General features: G+C 35.8%; 1 long non-coding RNA gene across 1 annotated transcript; it reads right to left on the bottom strand.

Annotated features, from left to right (window-relative positions):
- Positions 1 to 1,099: 1,099 nt before the first annotated feature.
- LOC137047039 (uncharacterized) lies at positions 1,100 to 7,807 on the bottom strand. The gene is made up of 5 exons (XR_010899144.1): positions 7,062 to 7,807; positions 6,894 to 6,953; positions 6,597 to 6,734; positions 6,299 to 6,415; positions 1,100 to 1,622 (listed from the first exon to the last, which is right to left on the bottom strand). It is a non-coding gene; the product is annotated as an uncharacterized lncRNA (long non-coding RNA).
- Positions 7,808 to 9,572: the final 1,765 nt, after the last annotated feature.

The following is a 9,572-nucleotide window of genomic DNA, read 5'->3' as shown; positions in this document are numbered from 1 at the left end:
GTGTATCCCTAAGTCCTCCCTACGGGTAGGCATCTTGGCGCATATCTCCTCCTGGAATATGCCTCCCAGTGTACCTTGGTATTCCTGCGTTAAGTAGAGGCCTTTGATCGTCCTAACTTGCATTAGGGTTCTCACGCTTGCGCAGGGCACTGGAAGACAGCCGAGTGGCGTTATTGCATTGGGACCCCCATTCGTCAGTCACTGACGTTACGTCGGAGTGACTGAACGAAAGGGAACGTCTCGGTTACGTATGTAACCCTCGTTCCCTGAGGAGGGAACGGAGACGTAACGTCCCCTTGCCACATCCGCTGTACCGCTGGAACGGAGTTCAACTTGGCTCCTCAGCAGGTAAAACATAATGCGATGATGCCAGCTACTTCCTTATATACCCACGTGGGTAGGCGGAGTTACGCATGCAAATCTCGCATGCCCATGGCATTGGCACTGCCATTGGGCGCTTTCTAGTCTCGGAGATGACAGGCTTCTAAGCGAAACCCCCATTCGTCAGTCACTGACGTTACGTCTCCGTTCCCTCCTCAGGGAACGAGGGTTACATACGTAACCGAGACGTTGCTTTCTTCACCGTCATGAACAGACTAACCTTCTTTGATTCAAATAATCAAAAAAAAATATATATACACTGTAAAAAATTATTTGTTGACTTAACTTAATATATTTTGTTATCTTTTTGCATTGATTTTTTTAAGTTTATCTTACTTATTTGGATAAGTTATCTGAACTAATTCCATTTAGTAATAAAAACTTCCCCTTCAGTTTTCTGAACTTAAATGTTCTAGTCATCATAACTTCACTTCAGTTTTCTGAACTTAAATGTTCTAGTCATCATAACTTCACTTCAGTTTTCTGAACTTAAATGTTCTAGTCATCATAACTTCACTTCAGTTTTCTGAACTTAAATGTTCTAGTCATCATAACTTCACTTCAGTTTTCTGAACTTAAATGTTCTAGTCATCATAACTTCACTTTAGTTGGTTGCAAAGCTGCTTTAATAAGTATTAATTGCATTACTATATTGATTTGTAAATTACATTTGATTTAGAATAAAACCTATAGCAAATTAAAATCACAGCAACACATATCAGTACACATTTATATTTATTGCAAAAACAAACACCAAAAACAACCACACAAAAGGTCTGAAATGTCCTTTCTTCAGAAAATTGCAAAAAGAAACGGCACAGACTGTTAAACACCTCTGATTTGGCTTTATACCATTTTAATTTAAACTTAATTTAAGTTCATTTTAATTAACAATGTGTAAGCTCTCAAGCTTCAGTACATTTATCAATGAGCATAAACAGCACATATGCACCAGTGTCACCTCACTGCATTTTTTTCAGCTTTGCAGCTCTCCCCAACCATTAAACCTAGATTAAAAATAAAAATAAAATAAAAAGTTGGATAACCTCATAGCTCGAGCCCAAACAGTGTGGCAAAGGCATTTAGGGCATCTTCTAGATCCATGACCACAATCTCCGTCTAGTATGACATCCACATCCACAACATCATCTGGGAAGGCACTATCATGTCTGATGTCCTCACTCATGGTCAAGATGCCCTACATTAACCCCATGAACAATGTCTCTCTCATCATCATCTGGCTGGAAAAAAATGAGACACAGATACAAATTTTAAGTGGTGCTGTCATAAAATATTTATTCAAACATACATTAAATACTAAAGAACAGCAATACAATAATTATGCAATATAGTAAATATACTTTTTCTAGCTGACAGAATATTTTTTCTGAGGTAAATGTGACGACATTGCTTAAAAGCTATTTATTGACGTTTATTAACGTTTGCGCAGTTGAAACACTGCGATTACATGAGACAATACAGATTTCATACATTGTACTGTATCTTTAAACATATTCTCTGATGTTCATACATGTTTATTTCATGCTGTATCTACTAGTAAAGTGCAATATTCAAATGCAAAAAAGCAACAAAAACAACATTTAAAACCACTGTCATATTAAAGGGTTAGTTCACCCAAAAGTGAGAATTAGCCCATGATTTACTCACCCTCAAGCCATCCTAGGTGTATTACATTCTTGTTTCATATCGTTCATTCACTTGGCCAAATAAAAAATGTGCTTGTCCGGAAAAAAGTTCGATATTTTTTTGTTTTTCCGTGCGTGTGTGCGTTGTAAATATAATTTATTCTGAAGCAATATTCTCCCCATTGTTCAATCAGCTTTGACATATTTAAATATGCATATTTGTGATTTAAAAAAAAATATATTGAATCATTTGAAATGTAGGATATTTTTACCTTTTATAAAGGGAATTTTCCCCCTAATCTTATTAAATAAAGGCTCTGCTTCAGGTTTCATTCTATATTGTTAAATTGGATCAATACATTAAATTAAAATAAGACAATATAAGGGCTGTTACCAATCAAATAAAATAATTTACACTGAAAAATCACAACTACATTAAATAATGTTTTGAGATTTGTAGTTTTGAATAGACAAATACAAATGTTAGAAAGTATGTTTAAACATGAAACTAAACCTCCAGTAGGTGGCAGCAGGTGGCCGTCTTAATGAGTGAGCCATTGATTCGTTCATTCAAACGATTCATTCAAACACTGAATCGTTCAGTTGCTGTGAGACGCGTTACGGTTCTGCTGTGAACGATTTTCGCTGCTGAAATAGAACAAACACACTCAATATTGCATCTAAAATGTAAGTGACTAAGTGAATGTTAATGTAATGTTTATGGAACCGTCATATGAAATCAGAGTCACTTTCTGTCGTGATTGTATTCAGGAAACAGCTTAAATGGCTCTAGTGTTGTAATTTCTCCTCGAGAGGCTGCACGAGTGTCAACAGCGCAAACTTGTTATCGTCATTTCATCATATATTATTATCCACTATCGATCACCACTTACACTAAATTAATGCACAATCATTCTTGCATTTTGGTGATTCGCTAACGTTAGTTTATTTTTTGTTTTAATCAGGCCCTTGTCCATCGGGCAAGTAAAATTCTCTTTCACTTGTCCCTGACAAGCGTTAATGTCGAGCCCTGAATCAGTTATATTAAAAAAAGTTCTGGCTAATCCAAAAATTATAAATGGCAGTGAATGGCTGCCCAAATTTTGAAGCCCAGAAAAAAAGTGCATCTATCCCAGGGCTCGACATTAACGCTTGTGGATTTTTCGAAGGGACAAGTGAAAGAGAATTTTACTTGCCCGCTGGACCTGATTAAAACAAAAAATAGCTAGCGAATCACCAAAATGCAAGAATGATTGCATTAATTTAGTGTAAGTGGCGATTGATAGTGGATAATAATATATAATGAACTGACGATAACAAGATCGCGCTGTTGACACTTGTGCAGCCTCTAGAGAAGACATTACAACACTTGACCTGTTTTCCTGAATACCACCACGACTGAAAATGACACTGACTTCATATGACAGTTCATAGCAAAACAATTAATTAACATTCACTTAAATTAACATTCCCTTAAATTCACTTACATTTAAGAAGCAATATTTAATGTTTTGTTCTATTTCAGCAGTGAAAATCATTCACAGCAGAACTGCAACAAGTCACAGCAACATGTGTGTAACTGAACGATTCAGCGTTTGAATGAATCGTTTGAATGAACGACTCAATGACTCACTCATTAAAACGGCCACCTGCTACCACCTACTGGAGGTTTGGTTTGATGTTTAAACATTATTGGTCTATCCAAAAATACAAATTTCAAAACATTATTTAATGCAAATTAAATTTTTCAGTGTAAATTATTTAATGTGATTGGTAACAGCCCTTATAGTGTCTTATTTTAAATTAATGTATAGATCAAATTTTACAATATAAAATGAAACCTGAAGCATAGCCTATATTTAATAAGATTAGAGGGGAAATGCCCTTAATATAAAGTAGGGATGTCAATTTTCACAAATTCCCATGATCGATCGTCGTTTAAATTAACGATCAATTAATCGATTAATCGTTAACCATAATACTGAAATATGCGTCTACAGCAGTGGCTTAGTTATAGCCGACAGCATAACAGGATGTGCAATGCTGCTCAAAACGCCATGTTCTTCACCAAATGAATGAGAAGGATTTTTTATCTAAACAAAGGGCTATGGGATTGTAAAATTAGTCAATGTTATTTATAATTTAATTAAATTACTTAGTTAATAACCAAATATAACATGTAGCCTAATACAACACGGACGCCGCCTCAGATCTGTTATTCAGAATTTGTGGACGCACTTGCAAGAATAACGTGCTGAAACGTCACCTAAACCCAATTAACTCAAAACGATTAATTAAAATATTGTTTTCATTAATGTTATGTAATGTGACCGTCCCAATCATAGTTATTAGTCGTGCGTTGCTGTTTGAACTGCGTGAGCTGAAGCGGATGCGCTGGATCAACACTGGTAAGTTACACTGCTCTTTGCTAGCACGTTATTTAACTCAACAAAAAGCTTCCTATATGAGATTAATCAGATTTATATAAAGTTAACAAAATATTACAAATTAATATATCTTCACAAAATGATGCGAATGCACAAGTGAACTTGAATTGAGTTGCTGATATTCATATTCAGAATGGGAGACGCGCTCTTCCTGGAACAACGCTCTGAACACGGCACCTAAACCCAATGACTTTACAACCATTTATTAAAATAGTGTTGTCATTTCTGTTATATAATATGACCGTCCCAATCATCGTTATTATGCATTGCTCTGTATGCGCTAAAGCCGAAGCACTGAATGAAAACCGGTAGCCATCACTGACTGAAGCCATTTGTTAGTGCGTTTTATTTCGCTAAAAGAAACGCATCCTATATGATTGATCATATATATATATATATAACGTTACAAAATAAATGTAATATTACAAATTACTTCAGCACAATCTGATGCGAATGCACAGGTGAACTTGAACTAAGTTACATGCGCGAGTCAGAATGTGTGACTCATGTTGTGCATTCGCTCTTCCTGGATCAACTTAACGAAACACACGGCAAATAAACCCAAATACTTAACAATCACAATGTTTTATTACAATAGTGTTCTCATTAATGTTGTGTAATATGACAGTCCCAATCATAGTCATTATTAGCTGTGCATTGCTGTTGGAGCTGCACGCTGAAGCTGATCACCGCCACCTTTTTACTACCGCTCACCTCTAACGTTAATTATTAACCAAATGCATCCTTATGAGCTAAATCAGCTAAAGATAGGCCTGCACAAAATAAACACAATATTACAACTTACATTTGCACAAAACAAAAGGCAGCGAATGCACATGCAAGCTTGCAGTCATGATGAAGGTGAAACTCCAGCTGTAAAATGGTCCAAAACAGAACTCGGGCACGCTCGCATAATTGTTCCTCCCGTTTCGCGGTTGAGCCGCACGCACGCGCCTGACCCTGCTTAATCGATGATCGATAAGTCTTATCGATCAAATGTCTTATCGACAATTAATCGATCATCGATTAATCGTTGACACCCCTAATATAAAGTAAAAAATAATAATTAAAAAATTCACAAATATGCAGATTTAAATATGTCAAAGCTGATTGAATACTGGTCAGCATATTGCTTCAGAATAAATTATATTTAAAACACACACACACACACACACACAAAATATCAAACTTTTTTCCGGACAAGCACATGAACATGGTTAATGTCAAGCCCTGTATCCATTATAAAAATAATCCAGAAGGCTCCGGGGGGTTAATAAAGGCTTCTGGCGGACCGCCCTCAACTTACGAAATAAGTGTAATGCCTCTCGAAGTTCAAAAGGTTTACGCCACGTCCGACGTCATCGTCGCGGCAATTACGTTTTTTTTACACCATGTCCGATGCCGTCGCTGCGCCAGTTGCGTTTTTCTTCCCCTCTACATCCGACGACATCGCCGTGCCAGTTACACTTTTTCCGTAACTTTAATACGGAAGGCCGTCGCGCCAGAAGCTACATATTTTAACATTATAACTTTTTACATTACAAACCCATCGATTCACATCAGAATGTCTTTATTAACCCCCCTGGAGCCATGTGGATTACTTTTACAATGGATGGATGCACTTTTTTCTGGGCTTAAAAATTTGGACTGCCATTCACTGCCATTTATAATGCTTTAGATTTTTTTTAAATATAACTCCGATTGTATTCGTCTGGAATACACCTAGTATGGCTTGAGGGTGAGTAAATCATGAGGTTATTTTCCTTTTTGGGTGAACTTACCCTTTAATAGTTATTTATTTTACCTGTATCGATTCAAACTCACATTTAATAATTTTCAAGGAGTTTCATGAAACTTATCTGTATCTGATGGCGATCTGAGAGAGAGACCATGCAGTGAAGCGAGATGTAGTTTCATCCAATCCGTAAACCAGTTCAGTTTCTTGTCAAGGAGCAATAGATAAAAACATATAAAAAAAAATAAAAATAAAAACATTTTATAGGCTTATTGACAACATGTTGCAATGTTTACACTGTACAATGACTCAATGTGATTTAATTAGGGCTGAATACTTCAAATTTCACAATTTGATATTATTTAAATTCACAAAGTTAATATTTACCAGAAATTGCAGCAAATATAGTGAAACTGCTGTCCACCTCCAACCATTCGAACAAATAGACGGCGCGAGTTGTTGAGAGCTCCATGAACCCCGCGAGGTAAAAGCGTGTAACGTTAGGAACTCTGTATTTCAACGGCTCTGGGAGCACAACACACACACACACACACACACACACACACACACACACACACACACACACACACACACACACACACACACACACACACACAAATATAATTATAAAACAATATAATGTCATAAATACACTTTGTAGATGAGGTTAAACACGTAACTTACTTTGTGTTATCTTGGTTAAAAGTAAACTCCATGTCTGCACTGCACGGTGAGTCATGTCCCCTGAGAGAAAATTTTTGGCTCGTTTAAACGCGCACAGCATATAAGTTACATATTGGTATAAATCAATAAATTATGAAAAACAAATGGTAAATGAGATAAAACACTTACTTTATAATATTTCCCTGTAAAAAAGTTCTCTCGCCTCAGTCGCCTGTTTCTATCCTCCGCTCTGCACCGCGAGTCAAAGAAGATATCTCTAAGTTTAGGTGCGCACGGACACACACACACACACACACACCATCCTACCACAATATAATGTTATAAACTTCATACTGTTAATGAGATAAAACACTATGCCGGTGTAAACACTACTCATTTGCTCAGCATTGCGATTGAATGGAAATGGCGTCTGGTCTGTCAGTCGGTGGGGGAGGGGATACGGGGGCGCGCGCATACAGCACGTGCATTTCCTGGATGTACATAATTATCCTCTCCGCCAGATGGCGCTGTTTTCACTAGCCGTGTTAATACAAAAACTCTTTACTCATTGACTCCTTGAATTAAGACTTGGTTTATATGGTGTGGAATGGTACGTATTAAATACGGTAAGTTAAATAAATGTGCTCATATCTATATAATTAGAGTGTTGTATATAAATCAGCTGCACATAGTAGATTAAGTTTAGTTTACTGTAGTTAAATAAATAGACTAAAGTATAATTGGAGTAAAATCCAGAACAGTTCAACTTATGTTTTTAAGTTAAAACAACAATTATACTTGTTCATTCAACAGAAAATCTAGTTTAGTTATTTCAACATATGTTTTTGAGTTAAAACAACAATTATACTTGTTCACTTAACTTTCAGTCTAGTTGAGGACAAGAAAACTTAAAATGCCTTGTTGTCTGGACAATCTAGTTATCTCTACTGAAAATTTTTTGTTGAAATAACAAAATCGCAAAAAATTTTTTTACAGTGTATATATATATTCCGCTCTGTAATGGAAACAGTATTGGACAGTGATTAACTAAAGGGTAACTGAAAGTAAACTTTTCAGGGTTCTGTCACTTCGGTCTAGCTTTCTCTTGGTTTTGTGACAGAGCTCTAACACTCCTATATTGTTTGTCTTGTGTGAGCGTGCAGCTTTGAGCATGCTCGAGCTGCGTGTTCTTCTGTCCTTGTGAGTGTTCTGTGTGGGGCGTGGTGTTTGGATCCCAGCACTTCTGTCTAGTTGGATTTTGTGTTGGGATTCTGACATTTATGCTCCTCATGTCTTGTGTTGTGTAGCATGCAGCTGTTTTTTTTCACTGGCTGCATGCTTTCCTGTTGTCATGTTTAGTGTGAACATACAGCTTATGAGTTTCATTATAATAATTTTCATGTTTGACGTTTTGTTACAATTACATTTCTGGATTGTCCCAATAAAGCTACATTTAGATCTTTAATTTCTGTGTTATATAGCAGTTTTATTATATGCTTTGTATATTTTATAAAGTGTGTTGCAGGTCACCATGATTTTGCCAAGTAAGACATGTTCCTGTGTTTTGTTGATCTTGGAGCAACATTCCTGTCTGAAAAAAGTAGTCCTAACCATGCCTACCCCTAAACCTAATCCTACCCATTACTTATCCCTATAAAAATCAGAGGGAAATGAAAGGCTGAATAACACTGATGTAGAAGCACCTAACCCTGGTAAGGCTAAACTTGACATAAACTGTAAGCTTGTCCCTAAAATCAGATTGGTTGATTTGAATGTTGCTCCATGTTTTACTGTTTTGCCAACCTATTAGCATCAATGTAAACTTTTTTATTTTATTTTATTTATTTACTTTCATGCCATTGAAGAACCATTTTTAGTCTCCTTTCAGTGAACGGTTCATATAACATAAAACCTGTAAAGAACTTTATAATTTTAAAGAACCTTTTATGTAATGCAAATGGAATTTATTGGAGCTATAGATGCCAATAAAGAAGCTTTATTTTTAAGAGTGTATAATTTTTCAAATGTGTATTTTGGGAAGCTGAAGGTAAGAAGATATTTCAGGATGAATCTTAATACAATAGCTAATTACCATATCTGTTTAGCCTGTAATCATCAAGGTTGCTCATAAAACTGAACTTATTAAGTGAATTAATCAAGCTGTGAAGGAAATCATATTAAACCATCTATTTGCTACAAGCAATTGATGACTCCAGGACACATTCAAATGCTTGATTTAATACCCCAGGAGAGACATTTTTACACAAATACTTATATTACACATACTTATATTATGAGGAAACTGTTTAAACTGGCTTCAGCAGCAAATAAAAAAGCTTATTTTTTCAGCAGCAGTTATGGTATCTAAAAGTTCTGTCTGAATATGAGTAGCTATATTACAAAATGTTTAATTATAATTACAATGTTAACCAAATGATATATTAGATGTATGACTGGGTAGTCAGATTTAGCTTGTAATTACCATTGTGAGGATCAGCCAATTGATAATGACCTTGCAACGATACTAAATAATGTCCTAAAATAAAGTTTTTTAGATGAAAATATAAAAGTGCCAAAAGGTTAGCGTCATGGCTAGGTTTAGGATTAGCTCAGTATAAAAACAATACAAGTCCATGGAGAGTTCTCATTATGATAGTCTCCATTCCTTAATAAATCTCATGCTAATCCACAGGTGGCTTC

The sequence above is a fragment of the Pseudorasbora parva genome, chromosome 18 (genome assembly GCF_024679245.1).
Source record: "Pseudorasbora parva isolate DD20220531a chromosome 18, ASM2467924v1, whole genome shotgun sequence".
Taxonomy (NCBI): Eukaryota; Metazoa; Chordata; class Actinopteri; order Cypriniformes; family Gobionidae; genus Pseudorasbora; species Pseudorasbora parva.
Note: the sequence above shows the minus strand (reverse complement) of the source record. Positions and strands in the feature narration are given on the sequence as shown.